General features: G+C 38.3%; 1 long non-coding RNA gene across 2 annotated transcripts; it reads right to left on the minus strand.

Moving 5' to 3' along the window:
• Positions 1 to 3,254: 3,254 nt before the first annotated feature.
• LOC133209927 (uncharacterized) lies at positions 3,255 to 11,594 on the minus strand. 2 transcript variants are annotated; one of them, XR_009724808.1, is made up of 3 exons: positions 11,440 to 11,594; positions 11,142 to 11,230; positions 3,255 to 4,469 (listed from the first exon to the last, which is right to left on the minus strand). It is a non-coding gene; the product is annotated as an uncharacterized LOC133209927 (long non-coding RNA). The 2 variants fall into 2 exon arrangements; XR_009724809.1 differs by lacking the exon at positions 3,255 to 4,469 and adding an exon at positions 9,938 to 10,070.
• Between the last annotated feature and the right edge of the window lie 10,727 nt (positions 11,595 to 22,321).

Below are 22,321 nucleotides of genomic sequence, written 5' to 3' on the forward strand. Positions count from 1 at the left end.
TAAAACATGTTCTCCCCCACAGCTGTCTGATTCTTCAGTTTGTTTGATTCAAAAATACCCAGCATGGTGCTCTGTGCCATCTCCAAACCCTAACAAACGTCTCTCATTTGCCTTTAGTTGTCACACATAATGTATGCAGCCATGGACCCGCAGTAACATTTATTCCTCCTTCGACTGAAAAGATGAGTAAAGCTCTTAGGCTCATTTCCCAAGTGGTAAACTCTAGCTATCTCAGTTAGGAAACTGGTCTCCCTCAATTCCTTATCTAGTCAGTAGAGCTGCTCAAGAGGACTATTCAGAGCCTGTGAATTAGTTTCTCCTGAGAATTACCCTTTAAAGAGCCTCCCTCATCCAGGAACGCTACAGCTACCAGCTTACAAGGCCCATAACAGTGCTTTAAACCCCTTTTATATTCAGAGATTAATACTCTACACACTTTCATGAGTTCATATATTAAGAAATAAACTTTCCTATGAATCTATTAATTTGTCCACCAGAAAATATGCCTGCTACCTGGTGAATGCAAAAAGAAAAAAGTATAGCCTTTGAATAAGTTCCTTGGAAGCCACAGTATGTACAACAGTTCCTAAATTATCAGCTTTGACACTGAAATGTTGCTCTATGTTTTCAAGCTTACTGACAGTTCTATGTTTTAAAGGCATTTTTTTCTGCGTCTTTCCCACCCTCCCATTCATGTATTCTTCACGATGATGCTTGTGCAACAACACTCAATGATAACTCCTTTCCCTAAGGGATCAAGGAAGGAAATTCAACAAGTCACTGCCTCTCCCTTTTTTTTTTTTTTTTTTTTTATTTTTTTGTTTAGTTTGGATGGTCTCTGAAATGGACTGGAGTGCAAATGGAAGATATTTGGCAGGTTGACATTTGTCTGCAAAGCTAGGCTCTGAGCCAGAAGCATGGAGCAAGCTGGAGTGGGTTTACATAAAGGGGGAGCAATAGTGCCAGAGCTCTCCAATACATTTTCCCCTGAGACTCCTAGGCAGCCTACTCAATACTTCATTAAGGGTGAAATCCAGCACTATTTGAAGAGCCTTATGAAAGGGCCTGTGCACCAATTAAGTTCTTGAGGCCTTTGCACTGGCCTGAATTCCACCCAAAATAAGAACTGGTAGCTGAGGAAAAAATGCTATTACCCAGATTACAGTCCAGATTACAGTCCTGTGAGGAAGAGAGACTGTTGGAAGCAAAATAACCCTTCTATACAGTCCTTCATAGCTGCACCCTTGCAGCGTGTTTAGTGCACACAGACTTTTCTCTGTCCATGAAGAACCCTTATTGTTTGAAAAAGTCCAGGCAAGCAAGAGAGCAAGATATCTCCAAGCAGGAACCTACAATCTGATCTTTCTTAAAGCAGAAATGTCACTTTGACACTGATGGGATGTAACAGGCAGAGTGCACAGGGGTGACTGTTTTGATGTGCCTCAAAACAGGATCCCAAAGTCTGTTTTTCAGCAATAGGTATTAGTTTTTCTGAATCTCTTTCTGTACAAATACAGGATGCAAACAGAAATGATGGCATGATAAAGCATTTATCTATAGACAGGAAGAGTCTGCTATCTCTTCAGTAGGCTGAAATACAGTTTTTGCTAGAGAAGTTCACCTAAATTATTCTTCTTTTATATATCTATAAGACAGGCATTTAGTAGCTCTCCACTGGAGTAAGAAGCTAGTCTTAGATGGAGGGTATCTCTCTATTGACAAGGTCAACACCATTATTTCGTATGGGTTGCATGAATATTCATTTGTTTGCATGCTGTGCAGGCAACACTGTATATTTTAATTTCTAAACAATGGGGTGGCACAATGTCAAAAAGACACAGAGGGACAGGGGGAGCATGGAGAATACTTGTAATGCCCCAGAGCCTTTTCACAACAAACCAGTGATAATACAAGTTAATGGTTTCTGTAATATGAACCAGGATAAGGTTAGTTTAAGACTGTTTTTTAGCTACCAGCAGAGAGCATCTGCACCATAAATAAATCTCTTTACATAACGCATTAGATTGAAGTACAGAGTTGAGTACTGAACGGTGGAAGTATGTTTTTCAATTAAAAACCTCTTCACACTACACAGACATACAGGAGAAGCTGACTGCAGGGATAGGGACTTATGGAACAATTTGTGAGATCAACCATCAATTCAATATTAGCCCCTTGATGCATATGTTTAACTTCCATTAGTGGCACTGGGAGCAACAAGACTGCACCAATGGAGAGAACTGACCTCACAGTCTTTACACAAATGCATATACTTTCCATTGAAATTAAGGTGCTTTTAAGAATGTGGGGTTAACAAAAATACAGTCCACACAATGAAAGTGAATCAAATGTTTACATTATGTAATTGCTTTTGCTTGCTTTGACAAGGAAAATTAGCTCTGTAAAGTGCCAGTTCTAAAATGCATACTTGAATACACTTGATGAGCATAAGATCCCTGCACACCTAAGGCAAGATTGATAAAAAAAATTACATATGCAATTGAGATAAGGTTTTTTTCACTCTTGCAGTTGCTGTCAAAAGCCTGTGAGTTGAGGTGGCAACTCTGTAATTTGCAAAAGTGTCAAATGAAAGCAAATATGCTCTGGTATGTGGGCAGGGTGCATTCAGCAAGAGATTGATTGGAGAAGATAAAAGAGGAGGTCTTGCTCCAGGTCAGCAGTTGCATGGTCCTCAATCAGGACTTTGGATGTCAAGGTCAGAAAGGGCTATTGTGGTCATCTAAGACATACTGCACAACTTAGGTCTTTCTTAAATTTAATACTTAAAAAAAAAAAACAACAAAAAAGGTTTTATTTTTGGAGAATTCGCTGCAGAGAATCATAATTACTCTCCCTATCCAAACAGCAAACAAATGTTTCCTCAAAATGTGTACCATTGAAAGTTTTCATCTGAACTTGTTTGGTTTTAAGCTTTATATTTAATTATAGCTTGGTCTGTAGAACTGAAGAGCCCTCTCATCATGAGAACTGAATGGGAATATTTTTCACTATTGTCTTGTCAACAGCAGAGGGAGAGAGAGGACACTCGTTTGAAAGGTGGGACACCCAAGTTCACATCACAGTTCTGCCTGAACTGGAGTGTAGAGATTTGGGCTACATTCCTACTACAAGCAAGGGCTTCACACTGGGGGCTGTGATAGGCTAGCACTTAGTGTGCAAGCCATTGTAGGTGTGTGAGCTGATAAAAGCATTTCCTGGAGCAGGCTGGAAGATTTTCTACATGGATAGTCAGGAAAGTTTGCATAAAACTGTTGTGAAGGCCTAGGTTAAGTGGATGGTGGTAGAATTGCACTCTCCAACAAGGAGGGGTTTATAAGTAAAGCCAAGGAGAGGAAGTAGAGTCACAAGCTCTTCGGTAGCTTCGGTCCCAAGGCTAGGTTTCACAGCGAAGCAGTGCCTTGTTTTCTAGGGCTGCCTACAAGCACTGACACAAATGGCGCAATTTGCAAACAATGAGTGGGAGAAGTGTATGTACAACCTACTGTATTTTCTTCACAGGTTTTGCGTGTGTTTATTTCCTCCGTGATGCTTTGTGAAAGCTCTCTCCAAGGTGCCACAACCTGAATATTATTTGTAGCTTTATTTGTAATGCATTTCCTCAGAAAGTAACAAAATGAGGAGAAAATGACAACAACATCTAACAAGTCCCAGAACATCAGGAAACTCTACTATTGTTGTGAACCAGAATGCAGGCCAGGACAGAGAGCTTTTAAATTTGGGTGGCTCACAGGGACAAACACTGATTTGTGACACCTATGAAAGCTCATTGCCCTCAGTGGGATCACACAAGCATGTGTAGAGAGACAGTCCATGGAGGGATTATTTAAGCAGATGGCTTAATTTGGAGGTGTACTGCTTGCCTAGCACATAACTCTAGCAAAAGAGATTTGTGTCACTTTTCTTATCAAGTTATGACCTGTGTCTTCAAATGTGGGTGCTTACGGTTAGCAGTTAAATAAGTGCCCTGATTTCCAAAGCCACAGAATACATAAGGATGCCACTGTCTGGTTTTGGTTTTGGTTCCTTTTTTTCTTCTTTGTATTTTAGAGTACTTAAAATGCACTTAGTTCTGCAGAGATTAATGAATTATCAGGGATCCCAAAGACCACTTTCTTGACCAAAACAATCATTGAAGTTTCTTGTCCAGAGCTATTATCAGGAGCAGGTGAAAGGGGTAACCTCCACACTCAACAATTAGGATCATATGGCAACAATTATCTAATATGCTGGTGGTGTCTTCAGCAGGACATGAGCTATGAAGCACCAACTTCACAGCTGAAATACAAACCTCCAGAGAGGAGAACCAGGGTTGCCAGGTTCTTCTGGATGAAGGTCAATAGAGTGTGAGACTGGTGCAAGTGATTGCAGAGGCTTTCTTTTCCCTTATCCAGAACTGATGTGGTGATCCAGATTATAAAAAGCTACAGAATCAGAATCAAAGCAGGAACCTGGGAAGAGATATTTGCAATGTGTTCATTGTTCCATACTGTCTCATGAATTTCAATGTCCCTGACACATATTTTACATTACTTAATGTGACATCTTCCATTAATGAAAGGCCAAGTCCCATTCATTTCACTCATTTGATTTAGCAGTCATTATGGCCAGCAGGTTAAGAGAGGTGATTCTATCCCTCTGCTCTTGTGAGACCCCACTTGGACTACAGCATTCAGCTCTGGGCACCCCAACACAACAGAAACATGGATCTATTTGTGCATGTCCAGAAAATGGTCACAAAGATGATCAGAGGGTTGAAGCACCTCTGCTATGAAGACAGACTGGGAGACTTGGGCTTGTTCAGCCTGGAGAAGAGAAGGCTCCAGCGGGACCTTATATCAGCCTTCCAATACCCTAAGGGGAGCCTACAAGAAATCTGGAGAGGGACTTTTTGTAAGGGCATGCAGGAATAGAACAAGGGGGAATGGCTTTAAACTGAAAAAGAGTAGATTTAGATTAGATATAAAGAAGAAAGTATTTACTGTGAGGGTGGTGAAACACTGGAATAGGTTTCCCAAAGAAATTGTGGATGCCCCATCCCTGGCAGTGTTCAAGGCCAGGCTGGACAGGGCTTTGAGCAGCCTTGTCTATTGAAAGGCATCCTTCCCTATGGAAAAGTGATTCGAACTAGATGATTTTTAAGGTCCTTTCCAACCCAAACCATTCTATGATTCCATGATTTCTACAATTGTCTGTCATACATTTTACCACTTACACTCATGAGTTGGGTTAGTTTTATGTAAGTGTGGTGCTTTACTTTTTCATATAATTTTATTCCATGAAAGCAGCAATATTAATACAAGTGAAGATACTCTCAGAGAACCATATGACCATTGAAATATTACAGATCAGGTTTGTAATGTTGAAAAATATGAACACAACCTTACATTAACCTAGAGCTTTTACCAAGTCCTAGAAGTCATGGCAGAAATTAGACAGATGTAATCTAAATCCTCTTTACTCAGATTTCCATGGAAACTACTTTTCACTGCTAGATCAGGTCCCAGACTCACTTTCTTTTCCTAAGATACCAAGCTCAAACCACAATTAAAGTTTAATCATCAATACTGTTTTTATTTTTTTAATAAAAGAAAAATATTGCCTCTATTTAAAAAAAGTGTGAGATGTTGACTAACATTTATGGCATTTAATACCTTCAGATCTAATAAAATAATTATAATTTCCATTAAGAAATGTTATGCATGCAAAGTACCATTACTGATCCAGTCCATGTTGAGACTGCTGACATGTTACAATTATTTCTATATCTAAGCATATTTGAAGTTTAATCTCAGAAGAACCGGAAATAGTAAGCATGCATAAACAAGGTTTAAATATACCAGGTATAAGTGGTGCAAGCATATTTTTCATCTCCCAGCACTCCTGTAATAAATAAAACTTTTAGTAAATACATCTGTTTGGTGGCATAAAATTGATGAATAAAGTCCTGGACACATTTGATTCACAGTCACATTCCCCTACAGGTATGTAGTGCATGCATCCCTATTTGAAAAAAAAAAAATCAGGAAAATAAGCATCATTAAATTAAACATATCTTTTTCTGTCCTGTTTTAAAACCTGCTGAGATCTGCCTTCAAATAGAAACAACTCTGAGAAATCTAAGTACATTTGGTCTGTTCTTTTCTGAAGAATCACTTAGAAGTTCAATTACACATATTGCAATCAAAGAGAGAAGATGTCAGCTCTCTTCAAGGACTTGAAGTGGGGATTTTTTGTTTGATTGTTTTCCTTTTTACCAAGATTCTAAATTTCAGAGTCATCTGACTTTTAAAATGAGACTTTATCTTTGCCAATTTAAAAAAAGAAATAACATCAGGGTGGAGCAGGATTCTCAGTGGGTGTGCGTTAGCAAAGTTGACTTAAAGTTGATGGAGGAATGTTCATTTTTGTCAGCTGTGAATCTGACCCAAGCTGTATCTACTTTAGCTGGGAAACAATAAAGATTTTACAAATTATTAAGTCTTATGTCTAAAATTTTTCATGAATAGCAGTGATGTCTCATGTAGTAGATGCTTCTGGTTTTCTTGTTGAAGAATATATAGGTTAAAGTCATCACAAGAAAAAAAAAGATGTCTTGATATAAAGGAGTTCACTTTATATTCTTCATGGTTATTAAAGAATCCAACAGTGATAAGGTATTTGGAAACCACACAGTCCAAATAATATTAAGAGGTGGAAAATGAATATCAAGTTATTCAAAATCACTACTGTCCAGGCAGAAACTTGTATCTCACAAAATAAATTACTTGTAAAACTTAATGTCTATGTGAAATATTAAAGTTTAAAACCATTCTGTATTACCCGTTTTAAATACAGTCACCCAACTTATGCTGCTTCTTCTCCAGCCATATCTGAAAGTGAGCAGGCACACTGCATCAATCAAAAAAAGACTGCAGTGAGAAAAATAATCCCCCATCAAAGCAAAAAACATAAATACACAAATAAGGCTAGTGTTACATAAAATATCAGCAGTACTGAAAAGTATTTAAATGAGAGTTTAAAAACTTTGGGGTGTTTTTCTCTCCCTCCTTCTGCCTCTTCCTGCCCTCTCTTCCTCCCCCTCCTCCACTCCCCCCCAAACCCCCTCCCAGGCTGGGCTTGTCATATTTGGCACTTAAAGAGTCTAGTTTATTAGGCAAATATTTATTAACTTGACTTCAACCAAAATCCTGTTCTACAACTGCACCTGAGAGTTACTCCAGCCTTGGATTGGAGCAAGTCTCGGGGATCAGCAAATTGTTTGCACAGCCACGGAGGGGGAATTAAAAGTCTTGTTGAATCAGGATTAGCAGTCCACACAAGGAGGAGGAGGAGAGCTAATTTCCATAAGCTCTTCATCTCCCAGGCTGCTTCTCAACTCTCTGTGGCCTGCAGACATGTGTGACCCAAAAAGGAGGAGGGGGTGGAGGGGTGGGGGAGGAAGCGTATGAGTGAAAGGGAGGAAAAACAGAAAATAAAGAAAAAAGTGGCTTCTGCAATGACTGCATCTTTGCTTTTTCTGCTGGGCATGGTCTGAGCCAGCTTTCCCTCCTTTTCAGATGGACTCATAAGACCTCCCACACTTGGAAGTGCATAATAGTGTCAAGGCAGATCCCAGCAGTATGGCTAAACTTTTGTTCCTGACTCAAGCAGTGTTGCCAAGCAGGAACAAAACTTTGTGGGGCCGTGCTTATTTCTACCTTCTGGTTAATGGCAGAGGAGCTGTGCATGATGTGTGAAGTCCCACAACTCTCACATCTGTTGAGCCGCCTACCTGCCTATTCCTCCCAGAGTCTGGGCAAGGTCATGCTCTCTGATCATTTGAGAGGCATTAGGTGCTTGCCATTTGCATGCTCATCAACAGTGTTTAAATCCAGAACAAAATACACAACTGTAGCACGCATGGTGTTTTCCATGCTAGAATGGATAAAGCTGGCTGAGGTTAACAGCCGGGAAATCTTTAGATAACATTACCCTTACTCTGAAGCTATGCAATACCCTAAAGCTGCCCTAAATCTGTTGGACTCTAAACTCTCTTGCATGTCTATGAAGGGAGGTTACAAAACAGCAGTAGCTGAAAAACAGCAATCAATATAAGGATATGAACTTTGTTTCATTACTAATAAGAAAAGCACGTGATCTTTTACTGAATACAGAGGAAAATGCACATGCCCCAACTCTCAGAGTTTTCAGTAAAAACCTGTGGCTGAGATAGTTACAGAGTCTCCAACATCTAATTAAGTGCCTTCATGAGAAGTCTTCACTGGCACAGCCTCCTCTCTGGAGCATAACCAGGACGGTCGAAGCATACCAAATTTATTTCTAAACAAATCAAACCAGAACCAAATTAAAATATACATATTTAAATCATATTGATTATGAAAAAAAAAGACATACTACATAGCAAAGATAAACATAGCAGAATTAGACTCAAAATAAATGTGGGTATGTTTGTGAAGTCAGACAAAAGCAAGTCCTTCTATATACAGTATGATTTTTCTTGTTTTTACACCTGCCGTCCCAGGAGAGCCAAGTGAACAACTCTTTCGGCATGAATTGGGGGTTATATATAGCTAAATCTGTACTACACTGTATGCCCCAGACTATACCCTTTTCTGCAATAGTTCATTCATCAGTGGGTCTTCTAACAGCTGCAATTAAGTAGAATCAAAAGTAGAAATCAATTTGTAAAGTGTTCAAAAGAAGAAAAAAACACACATGTTCCAGTTATGCGGTCACTTCAATCAACCATCCTTTTAAGAAGCTGCATTAGAGACTTCAGCTAAAGTTTGAACAGCTCAGGTTTGTTGACTTTGGCAGTCTCATTTTTATTCATTAGAGTAGCTTGAAATTTTTGAATTAAAAATATGTGTGTAAATTTGGACCACTCTCAAAACTTGATTTTGTTTAATATCTCTAAAGCACGTTAATGGACTTATGATTTGACAGAATTTTTTTTTTTTTTTAAAGCTTTTCTTTCCCCACTCCTGCCCCAGAGAAGCTGCTTTTTCATGTTCCTAAGTTGGCCATTTGAGGGGATCTTTTCCGTCACACAGGCCCTGCTGCTGCCAACACTTACATATTTGAGTCCATCGGAAGGACTTGGTTATGACTCTATGACATTTTAAGCACTTCTGCAATCTTCCTGTTCCTAGGCTGTTTCAGAGGATGAAGAGACCCTTAAAATCACTTCAGCAACCCTCAGTACCTTCTAAATTGCATGCTTCTACATGTCCAGGCTATCACATGGGTCAGTGTGGCTATGTTACACTTGCCTAAGACAAAACCTTGAAAGGAACAACCTGAATTTGACTTTGCTATCCCAAATCTTATGGCTCCTACTGGCCAGAGACATCGGGACAGCTCCTGAAGGTCCCCAGGACATTTCTTGCTGCTCAGTACTGATTGCTTTGTGGCTGTTGTCCACAAGTGAGTGCTAGCATGAAGGGCACACCCCAGATGTACCCCCCAAGGATCTGCTGCCATTCTTCCCACATTACATGCAGCCCTACTTCTACTTTCCAGTGTTTCAACACCTGCTATAGCCATTTCCAAGGAGGAGTCTTTAAGATTGACTTCTGTCATTTGTCCAGTAGTAAATTCTGACTTTGTTTCCCTTTACACTCTTCTGACCTTTCTGCAGGCATCATTATGTCTTTTCACTTGGCATAAAATACCTGGAGTAAACGAGACATTGTTTTCTCTTTTTCCTGTACAGTTTTTCACATCCCAAATCTTTAATTTCCTTCTGAAATCTCACCTCTTCAAACCTACTGATCAACAATAAGCAACATTCTCCACCACCACCTTCACAATGCCGCCCCTTCAGTCCTTTATCTAGTCTTCACAGTGAGAAAAAGAAATTGCCTCTTCCCCCTCATTCACTGAAGAGAAAACTTAGTTTTCAGCTTTGATTTTCCTCATGCTGCACATGGAACATCTACAGATGTAGCTCACCCCTTTTCCAGCTCGCACCATTGCTGCTCCTCTGGCCCTGGCACCATGCAGCAAAGTGGTCAAGACTCAATGTCTATCAGTGAGAGCATTGCACGCTAAAAGCCAATGAACCCTAAAGTTTTTCATGCAGTCTATATTGTTTTCTTGGCAGTAGCACCAATGTGACAGGCAGGTTGCTCTTGCACTCATACCTAAAATAGATGGTAGGTAATGAAGAGTGGGCAACGCGCATTTCCCAGATACGTCTTCAGTACATTTTTGTTTTTGCTGTCTTTAGGACTGGTGCAGTAGCGCATTACATTAGTGCAGACTGGTGCTGATGCTCAGAGGCTGTGCCCACTCTGTCAGGATTCAAAATATTACCACAGTCTGCAAGTAAGATATAAGATATGACAAGGATTGTGATACTGTAACATAACAATGTACCTTGAGGGACACCTGTGAGGGAGGAGGTGAAACTGAGTGTATTCAACTGCCCAAGGTGTGATTTTTATCTCAAACCACAATGTAATAAGATGTGATAATAAAAAGGCACAGGACTGAAACAAACCATCGTCTTTTTTAGAATGTCAACCTGGTTATGCAGGATGCTGTAAAAAATGTTAAGAGGTTTCCTGCCTTCTAAATAGAATACATATAGAATTATCAGGGTAATTTATATCAACACTTTTCTTTTAAAAAAAATATATTGACCGTCTTAGCCCTAGATTACAGTTTCTTCATGTGGATTCTGCTCCAAGAATCCAGTATGTATCTGATACTGTTTTGCCAATATTAAAACAACCATAGTAGAAATGGGCCTATTCTTTTGTCTCATTTTAAATATCATGTGTTTAGAAGCACCGCAAGAGAAATATAATCCACAACCAGTTCTCTCCTTTCATAACAAGTCCCCTCCTTTCTTGATGATATTTCACAAGTGAGTTCCTAACAGTGATACTACAGAAGCTTCAAACTTCTCATGCTATAAAAAATTTAAACTTGCTTAAGTGAAACTAAAACACAGTGACTTACAGATTCCTTGGAGATAATTTCAAAGGAAGGAATGCTCCATAGTTTTAAGTTCTTGTGCACCTACAACACAAACAATGGGTAAAAAATAATTTTCAAATGCATACTCAAACTATGCTCTCAGAAGATCTGAAAAATGGAAAGTTCATTCTGACCTGTTACCAAGTAACCTCAGTTGTCAGTGATTTCAGTCTCAGAAGAGAGATCATGTTATTACTTGGTCAGGTCACTAAAGATGAAATACCTTGAAAAGAAAAAGACAGCTCCTGCTATCAGAGCATTTCTGTCAAATCTCAGAGCTCTGTTTATTTTCAGTAACATTTTAGAAAATAAATAAATAAAATTACTCAAATGAAAAAGTGAGATATGGCAATTGCAGAGAACAAGTGAGCTTTATAGACTTACGAACTCAAGTTATCAGGGGAGGGGAACCTCAATTCATCCCACACATACCAGTAGCCAGAGCCTGGAAAGGGGGTCACAGGTCAGCAGGAGAGCACCTGAAGAGCAGCACAAAGGAACTGCAGCCACTTCAACCAGCACGTTAGCTTCACTGGGAGGGCAGCTTAAATGCCTCTTTGCAAATGTACATAACATGGGGAATAAACAAGGTGAGTTAGAGAAATATGCATGCCTGCAGGGCTACAGTCTTAATGGCATTACAGAGATGTGGTGACTGAGCTGTGATTGACACACTGGAGGGAAGGGATGCCATCCAGAGGGACTTTGTCAGGCTTGAGAGCTGGGCCCATGTGAAACTCATAAACATCAACAAGACCAAGTGCAAAGTCCTGCACCTGGGTTGGGGAAATCCCAAGCGCAAATACAGGCTGGGCAGTGAACAGGTTGAGAGTAATTTTGTGGAGTACTTGGGGATGTTGGGTGATAAGAAGTCCAGCATGAGTTGGAAGTGTGTACTTGAAGCCCAGAAAGCTAACTGTATCCTGGAATGCGTTAAAAAGAGTGTGACCATCAGGCTGATGGAGATGATCCTCTATGTTGCTCTTGTGAGATCCCACTTGGAGTACAGCATTCAGCTCTGGGGCCCCCAACACAAGAAGGTCATGAACCTATTGAAGGGAGTCCAGAAAAAGGTCACAAAGATGATCAGAGGGCTGGAGCACCTCTCCTAATGAAGGTATAATCAAAGAGTTAGGCTTGTTCAGCCTGGAGAAGAGAAGGCTCCAGGGGTACTTTGTTGCAGTTTTCCAGTACCCCAAGGAGAGCATAAAAGAAAGTTGGAGAGGGACTTTTTGCAAGGTTCTGCAGGAATATAACAAGAGTGAATGGTTTTAAACTAAGAGTGTAGATTTAGATTAGATATTAGGAAGAGGTTCTTTATTGTGGGGGTGGTGAGACACTGGAACGAGTTGCCCAGAGAAGTTGTGGATGCCCCTGCCCCGTACCATTAAGGCCAGGTTAGATGAGGCTTTGAGCAACCTTGTCTATTGGAAGGTATTCCTCCACATGGCATAGGGGTTGGAACTATACAATCTTTTAAGTCTCTTCCAACCCAAACTATTCTCTGATTCTATGATCTTTGGGAGATTGTATAATCCTATAGAACTTTGTTTTACCAGTATAGCAAGCCTCACTCTTTGTATTCTCCAAAACATGCCATTGATTGCATTACATGAAGACTCGGTGATTGCTAACAAATATATTCCAGTAACCACCAAATGAAAAAAAATTAAAGGAAAAGAAAAAAAAAAAAGGTAAAAAATGAAAAAAGAAAGAGAGAGGAAAAATGCCAGAGGCCTAATTCAGTTGTTGCGTAGAAAATAACTACTAGGCCTTGTTACAATTACATGCAGTACTTATTTAGACACTAAGATCCCACTGAAATAGAACTTCTCACTTACACAAGTATTCTGTTTTTGTTATTGGCTATGCCTGAATCCATTTCTAAGTCATATGTCCATAAGTATTTAAGTCCCATTGACTTTAGCGGGAGAACTCCTATCCATTAAATTTGTGAGGGACTATTGTACTGGAGCTGCCGTTATTTCTGCTTGCCAGTATTTTAGGATGCTGGCCTGTCTATTTTAGCTTGTGATTGACTTTTCTGCTCAGTGGGAGGGCATCTACTGTCCTCATTTGTGCCCTTCACAAATTCCCACATACATTAACCCTCTTTGCTCTCTAGCCCTGATAAATCTGAAGTGTACCTGTACAAAGCAAGTTGTTATTGCCTTGTTCGTCTTCCCCTCCCAGAGAGTCAGTTATCAGAAGTTATCGCAAGCTCAGCAAAGCAGAAGTATATCAGTCCTCAGATGGGAGAGCCACCTGGAGAAAGGCAGCCAGTCTACAGCTTAGTGAACGGCACCACAATTTCAAGTGAGCAACAAAGTTGTGTTTCTTCTGGGCACTTGGAGTTTGCTGTGCTATAGGAAATGTCAAAAGGAGAATTAAAAGTAAAGCTTTTTGCTATTTACCTCCATTAAAGTCCTCAATAATTTTCACAGTAGCATCCCCAGTGTTATGCCTGATTTCAAATTGGGATAATTGCATTCTGCCTACTTGAATTTCTGCTTTGGAGTTCAGTTGGACAGACTAACCCTTTTTTTTTGCTGCCAGAATTCAAATGTTTAGGGACTCAATCAGCTTTTAAACAATTGTTCTGCTCTCCAGGGATAGGTCCATGGCCATTCAGATACTTCAATGGATACTTTTAGAACAATACATATAAATAAATAAAGGAGTTTCGGGAACGGTTGCACACACACAAGCACATGACTCTTCAAGATGAGAGGCAGTATATGAGACACTACGATGTAAGACATTGCAGTGTTATTATGCTTTGTATGAAAGATGTTATATAAAATATTAATGTATTTCATTAAAATGACTCTTAATGTCAATATGTAGTGTGACTGTGCCATGATTTCTTATGTTAGTAGGTGCTTTACTAGAAGTTATAACTTTACATTATTCAACCACAATAGTCTCTGTAGTGAATGTATTGCCTCTGTTATCAACTTCGTTATGCCCTATGAAAAACCATTGCTATGGTGATGAGTATTTTATGGTACAGTATTTGCCTAATTATAAATTTTCTCTAACAGAGACACTAATGTTATTTTAAACAGCAAAATCCATTTTCAAAATTAAAATATATGCACATAATTAAGCCATAACCCTCAACAGACAGTATTTTCGATTGATAATTATTTCTGTTTATTAAAAATGTTAGAGGTAAATGCAAAAGTTATTGCAATGGGTGTTTAAAAGGACTTATTTTTATAACTTTAAGGTAATGCATACTTTTGTTGTTTGTTGATGGACTGTATGCTGTTAAAGTAGAAAAGTTACATTGGAAATAAAATTATTGTATTTGTATATGAAACATTATGTCATGGAAAAGAAAAATGCAAGATCCGGGTTTATTAAGCATTTATTTGTAAATAGCATCATCCCTCAAAAAATGACACATTTAGTTCTCTGACTTTATTGTCACCTCCATGGAGCTCAGTGTTTTCCTTCAAATCATTGTGATTATTATACTCGGTCTGAGAATTTGACACCTGCTGTTTCAAAACTTGATAACAAATGTTTCAGGATATATATCAGATAATACAGAGGAGAAGAAAAAGACTCAGACTACAATAATGTCGGGGGAAAAAAAGACAAAAAAAAATGTTCTTCTTAGGAAGTAATATCAGTCAAAACAGTTATCAGTAATCTGAAGAGAAAATGTTAGGTGCATTTAAATTAGTATAATGAAATTTATAATGCTATAATTTATAATGGTAAACAGAAGTTAAAAAAAAAAAGAAAGCTCTAGTAGCAGAGGAAATAGTATCAGTTAAATCCTGTAACAAACTGTCTGTAGGAAGAACAAGAATAACAGGGATACAGCTGATAGAGAGATGGTTAAACAAGCAATACCAGAAATGCTTGAATGAAAAAGAATGGAACATCATTACATAATAATGGGTAAGATCAATGTGATTAATGTTGTACTTTAATTTTTATTCATTATTTAAGTGGCAAAAAGACAGGTAATCTGGTACAGTTTAATATCTACTGGGCTATAGTGGACATGATAGTGATGTTTAAAGCTATCTGATCTTGTATTCCTCTTCCTCATTGTTTCTTCTTTTACTCTTATTTGTATGTGAATGGCTTAATATTTGTACCATTAACTTTATTAATGTAAATAATTTATAATCCAATATTTTTGAGATGCTTGTTTTGAATGGAAGCTTTAATACATGAATCAGAATAATAGAAAGTATTGTACTGATGATTATTCAAATAGCATAACCAGTTAATAGCATGTTCTTCCTGTGGGTTAAGCAGGGTTTCAGTTTGATAAAGCATTTGGACGTAATCTTAACTTTAAGCATGCGCAGAAGGCTTTCTGCAGTCATCTAAATATTTAGGCATATGCTTCAATTGGAATGAAGTGCATAAGTAGGGTTAAACAGATGCTCTGCTGAGGCACAGATCCTAAAATTGTGAGCCTGATCCTTGATCTATACAAGGCTTTCAACTCTGCTGGATGTTAGTTCTTTTATTATAAAGCTGTCCAGGAAGATAAGATACTGACCCTAAAATGAGTAACAGTAAAGCCAGACGATGTTTCTGCTCATGTCTGTTTTGAATACAAATAATAAGATTAATGTCTGAAATCTGACATATTTGGAAAAGAAGTAAAGAAGGTTAAACTGGGGGGCCTGCATGTGGGTATTATTTCCAATTTATGACTTTTGTCTGAAGGTTATTGATGTCCATTTACTACAGGTGAGAGCTGATTCCAGATTGCTTTGTTTTCTGTTTATTTAGGGATTTTTTTCCAATATGTTGCATTTGTGTAGCACAAATCATAGAATAATAGAATAGTTAGGGTTGGAAAGGACCTTAAGATCATCAGATACTGGTGCTTGCATAATTACTTTTGGAAAACAGCATTAGAAGGGAATTCCTGTGCAATCAGGTCCAGCCTATGGCTAATGGAAGCAACCAGGTCATATAATTCTGTTAATAAATTTATCAAACTCATTGTTTAAGCACATTAGATTTTTTTCTATTTGAAAACTGTTCCAGAGCTTTAGTCCTCTGTTAGTTATAAATCTTCTCATTTCTGTCCTAGATGTGTTTATAACCAGTTTATACCCATTTGATCTTATGCCAACATTGTCTTGGATTTTAACCCCTCTCTAGTTGAAGAAACACAGGAGAAAAAGCGATTACACTGGTGAAAATCTGCACTCCTGACACTGTTAAAATTTAGACAATAAAATACACTTCCACATCCTGATTTTTGGGCACATTTAGTCACTTTTGGTAGAAGCCACTGAAATCTAAAACAATCATATTTTTACTTTTCTCTTGAGAAACAGATTTACAAGTTTGGACCCTCCTGAATAAGAAAACAACTAAAACTATATATCTAGAATGAATCACACCTGAACCAAGAGGTAACTGTCATTTTCTTTCTTTAAGCCCTGCTTAACAGTTATTTTGAATAGCTACTGGTTAAATCACCCCTCTCTGGGGTACCCTTTTTTTCTCACAGGCAGAAAAGTCCAGAAACGAGCTTCTAAAATCCTCAAGGTTTCTGGAATGCACCAATTTAAGGCTATTTGCACAAAAGCCATTGTTCTATGAGGGCAAACATTGTTTTCTTCCTATCATTGAACTAGTCATGTAACAGATTTTACCCAGCAAAAGTGAGGATTGATTTTTTCCAGAGTTTTTTGAGTTCTTTTTTCTTTCGAGGAAGGTAATACAAACATCTTCTCCTTTTATAGGTCCTATCCCAAGCCTGTACATCTCTTCTCCCATTTTTAGACTTGGCAAAAGGTTCACAGAAAACAAGTACAGACATGACAGAAGGGGAAATATTTTCCGGTTTCTTCTTTTCAAAGAGACAGAGTAGGCTATCTACACATGGTCATCTTTCTTTTGGCTACAGTAACATACATATTATACTTACAGATACAGATAAATTCCAATACACTACATATGTAGTTATCTCAGATTTTTGTTTAAGACAACAAACACACATAATAAATATTTGAGGTATTCAAAGAAATAAAGTATTATAAATATCTCTAATTGTAGCTCACATTTTAGGGTTTGATTGAAAATATATAAATCTTGTAGAAAGATGAAGACTGAAAAAAAATGAATAGAAAGCATTAAAGAGTTTAAACATTAAACCCGGAAAATTATAGTAAAACTAGAGCATCTGCATTTCACAAAAAAAAAAAAAAAAAGAGTAAAAAATAATACCACAAGGCAGCTTGAGGCACTCACTAAGAACTTAGCTTTCTTGGACCACCAATGCCATTGTTTCCTGTAAGTGAAGATTTCTTGTCGGAAACTCTCATATCCAACTTTTTGGGGGTAAAATGTGTTGGAAGGCATTAATTTTATATATGTTTGAAGCCCCTGGTAGGACCCTGCCAGCCTCTAAGGATATTTCCAAGATGAATAAGCTTGACACACTGAACTCTTACCTTTCTTTTCAGGCTGGTAATGAATCCTGTAAAGTTAGTTCTGCTGTCAAAGCATAGGAAAGTGAATAAAAATATCCCATAAATAAGAACAATTAAAAATGCTAGTGCCCAATCCTATTGATTTCACTTAATGTTGAGGGCACTCAGCACCTCGCAGGAGGCTCTTGGAACATCAGACGATCAGGCCCTTATGCAGAAGGAAATCTTTCATTGATTGCTCTTAACTATAAATGGTGTCATTTCAGAGGAAGTAGTACAGAATGTCAAATGCATTACACTTTAGTCTCACTCTTGCAAACATTTATGCACAGCAAAACATTTACACAGGTGAGCTGATTTGGTGAGGTTTTCCTGGCACAGGGAGTCAGAAGCCCTTGCCTGTCCTTGCAGAACTGTACTGCCAACAGGCAGATTTTCTCCAGTCCCTCGTTTTCCACCATGATCTGCTTTGAAGGCATGTGAATTGGGCACACAGATTTACTCCCTTTCAAGAACTCACAGAAATGTTTTCTCTCCTTCATTTTCTGAGTAATTTCAAATGTTTTATTTCTTTTTAGTAACATGGACTTTCCAGTATGCCCAGCACCTGTCCCTTTAATATAGCACACAGGGTTCTTTCCCTCCATACTGTACATTATCCTCATTAACACATATCAGTCAAAAGCACTGTTAATTAAACTGGCAAGATGATTGCACACGCCTCCATGTGCCCCCTCAGAGCATCCGCTTGCCAAGATTTTTTCCTCCCTCATCTAAAGTGGGTGGAGAAGGCCCTGAGTAAACCAGAATTTAATGCTTAAAAAAAATCCCAGTGCATTGTTCTCTTGGAGCAAAATGGCTTACACAGCACCACCACTGTCCCAGAGAAATAAATGCAACACTGACACCAGTCTGTAAATCTAACACGTGCATATTTGATCCATACAAGCAGTGCGTATAGTGACATTTCCTTTCAAAGGTCCTCTCCAGATAAAAGACTCAATACATTTACCTTGAAACCTGGACTAATGAGGACATCATAAAGAACTGATTAAAGCTAGGCAAGACGAAACCTGTTAGGGGGGTTGGGATGGCTTTTCTGTGTTTGGGGTTTTTTTTTTTTTTTTTTTTTTTTTTGTAGAGTTATTTTTGTTTGGTTGGTTGGGTTCTTTTTGTCACTTCTGCAAAAATTTTCATAATTTCCCAGTTTTTCTATTCACTTCCACTTGTTTGTGACATATTTGCAAAGAAATTCATTGGCTTCCAGCTAACATTTCCGCAGCATTTCAAAAGTTATAAACATTTTTGCCACATTGCCACAAAACTCTTAGAGAGTTTGCAATCCTGTAATGTGCTTTGGATCAAGCTCTCTTCAAGAATACTATTGAAATGACAGAGCTGGAGGGTACAGTAGTGGAGTATAAATAAAGACAGGCAGTGGTGATCCCTGAAGCAAAGATAATGTACTTTTATAGTACACATATGTAGGCCTGATAGCTGCAGCATAAGCCATCCAGCCATCTTGCTAGCAGAATACAGCTCTAAGAAGCTGTAAGAAAATACTGTCTCACAAGGAAGGAGATGAATTTGTAGAAATCCATCACTGAGAGTAAAAATATATACTCCACAGCAGACCATGAACACCCAACCTCCTGGGAAGTGGACTGGTATTCAGCTGACTGATAATACTCTATTCTCCAGCACAAGAAGTGTCCTTGCATGCTGAAGAGACAACTTAGGTGTACATTAAGGTAGCACCTTTCTTGTCCTGTGGGAATTTTTCTCCTGATTTTTTTCTCCTTCTATATCAGAACACATCAAAATTTCAAAAATTTTTGTGAACTGATGAAAAATCATAGAACCATAGAAGAGTTAGGGTTGGAAAGGTCCTTAAGATCATCTAGTTCCAGCCCCCTTGACATGGGCAGGGACACCTCGCACTAAACCATGTCTCTCAAGGCTCAGCCTGGCCTTGAACACTGCCAGGGGTGGAGCACTCAAGAAAAATAAAGGACAAAGGAAGCATGAGTGAGAAACCTGGGATTCTGAAATTATTTTGCATCGCTTTGTTTCAAATTCCCTCTTGGAAGCTGAAAGGTGATTTCAAATGTAAATAAATACTCTCACCTCTGTGTGTGTGGGAGGGGAGAAAGTAATTTATTTTTAATTAGGAATTTCACAAAAATTAATGTCTTCAACAAATAGTCCATAGCTTCCAGCAAAAATTGTCATAAAAATTCTTGACCTTCTGTGATGGGAATATTGATATCTGTTTCAAGATTATTAAGCCTGCTTTGACAGAAAGGAAAATAGACACTTCCTATAAAAGTTTTTCAAGGTCAGTATATGTTCGTTTCTTGTTGAATTTCTGACCCGTTTGACTGAAGAGAGCAAGGCTCTACTCATTTGACACAAACCAGTTTTCCCATGAATAGTCCAAACATGCAGATTCCAGAGAGGTAGCATTCTCCATGTTGTCTCAAATGCTAACAGAAATACCTTTGTATTTCTTGTCATATTGTGACAGAACTTCAGGTACTTTAAATAACTTATTATAACTTTAAAATGCAAAACGGTCATTAAGAACTGAATTTTTGTGTTTAATGTAATATTAAAATTAAATTGTAAATTTATTAAAAAAATATTACTGATAATTTAATTTTGAATTTGGTTGCTAACACTATTTGCTAGCTGTGTTCCAGTCTCTGGAATTCAGCTGCAGTTGAGCAATTCAGTCCAGAGCAGAGAAGAACATTTACATGCCCACAAAAGCATACATGTGCACTCACACACAGGTATTGTAAGGTGTCATAATATGCAAAGAGGATAATGGAAAACTCACAAGGTAGATCACAGATTTGTATCAGTATGAAATTTACAGCCTGGTTTTTTTACTATTTTAAATCTCAGTGCTTGTCACAAAGGCTCAGCACCTTCTCAGTGACCTTGGGTTATTTTTGGAGTGCAGGCAGAGTTTGTTAACCATTCCTTCCAGTACTGTCTTTGAAGTTCCAGTCTTGACATTTTCAGCCTATTTGCAAACAACAAGCATGCATTGCAAGCACTGCTGGACCCAGTTCCATCCCCTTTGAAGTCAACAGTAATTCTGACATTGAGTTCAATAGACACCTATGATGGAAGGTGGCCTGATATTGCAGTACAGTTAGTGATGCTACTTACTACAGAATCTGGTCTAAAATTCACCACCTGACCTTCCCTGTTACTTCTGTGTGATCCCTCCACACCTGTTTTAAAATATTTGAATGTTACTGACATGAGGACCATTGTAGATACGTACATTTTGCAGAAAGGCGTGTAGATGTCACCAGCATCATTTTTTTATTACCTACTAACCATGAGGAAGATAATTTTTTCCTTGGTAATAACAGAAAGCAGTGTGTTAAAAATTTAAAGGGCTATTTTTATGAAGAATCTTTGTGCTATTGGCTTGTACAAAAGGGACCAGTTGTGGTCCTGTAAGACAGGTAGAAAATTCATCTCGTTGAGGGTAACCTAAAACCTGGGTGAACACCTATTGAAATGATGCAGCAAATAATACTGAATGCAGAGAGGACCCATCTCCAGCTTCATAAATCCTGCTTAGGCTTAATGTCTATATTATATAACAACGATCAGTGTAAGAGAGAGATGACAGAGTGCTCAAATCACTGGGAGACCCAAACTCATGCAAATAGGTGCAAAATGAGTTGAGAAACTCTCCTTTCTATGACTCTTTTTTATGCCCTATATGCCAAATATCCCAGCATTATTTTTTTTTTTTTTTTTGACCCAATCATGCAAAAGAAACCCCTCCGATTATCACCACTAGGTAATGGTGATGTTTGTAGTGATTATGTTAGACTACTCAGAGGTCTACACTGATGACAATACACCACAGTGTGAAAATACATAACATGAGGAAAAACAAGCTAAACTTTGTGGTGATAGCCCATGCAAAGTAATGGAAGCAGTAGGTTTGATATAAACATGGATCCCACTGGAAGTGATTTATAGTTCACTGAAACATGCTGCAGGAGGTATGAGTCTTAGCCTGAACAATTATTTTTCCTTCATAATCTAATATAGATGTATGTTTACATGATGACAAAGCATCTTAATTTTTCTAAATTACACCTGGGAAAAATAAAAAAACAATGGGAAAGGGAAATGTAATAATTCAGCCCAACAGGAATATTCCAATGACTTTCAAGGGAAAACACATTGGAAAGTAGATGTGGAAACACGACAGAGTGATATGAAAGGACTTCAGGCATATAGGCCATCTCTACCATCTGTTAGATTTTCCAGTTTTACAGGGCTTGAAAAAGGCACTCGCCCACTTGCAGTAATGAGTGAGAAACAGTCTTTGAGGAGTAGAGGCAGCAGCAGGGTGAACTTTACAAGACTGTGTCTACTTCCTTGACGTGCTCAGAGGCCACTGCTGAAGAAACAGATCGAGTCTGAGTTGGCGGAAGAGACTTCCCACCACTCTAAGTACGAATATCATGTTACTAGTAGAAAATGACTGTGCAAATAAGCCAACTGATACAGTTTCAGTAGGAATACTTTTTACTCTTTTTTTCTGAAACATCCAATCCCAGGTGATGTTAAAGACAGAACACCAGGATTGTTGGGTCGCTACTCTGATTTGTTATGTCAGTTACTTTACTCCAGATGATTAGAAGGCTTCTTCATAAGACAGTCACTGCAATATGTTCAGGTTCTAAATGAGCCAACAGCAATCTTTTAGTAGAAACTTAGGAACACAGAGTAAGCTGAATTCCTTCATAGTCAAAGAGTAATTGGATAGAAGTACCTTTCTCTCATTTTCAGGCATTTGACAGGCTCCTGCAATGCTGGTCATGCACCATAGGCCAAAATTGAGTGAC

Source organism: Neopsephotus bourkii, unplaced genomic scaffold (genome assembly GCF_033783945.1).
Source record: "Neopsephotus bourkii isolate Nb327-2 ecotype Australia unplaced genomic scaffold, CSIRO-AGI_Nbou_v1 NB_372, whole genome shotgun sequence".
Lineage (NCBI taxonomy): Eukaryota > Metazoa > Chordata > Aves > Psittaciformes > Psittacidae > Neopsephotus > Neopsephotus bourkii.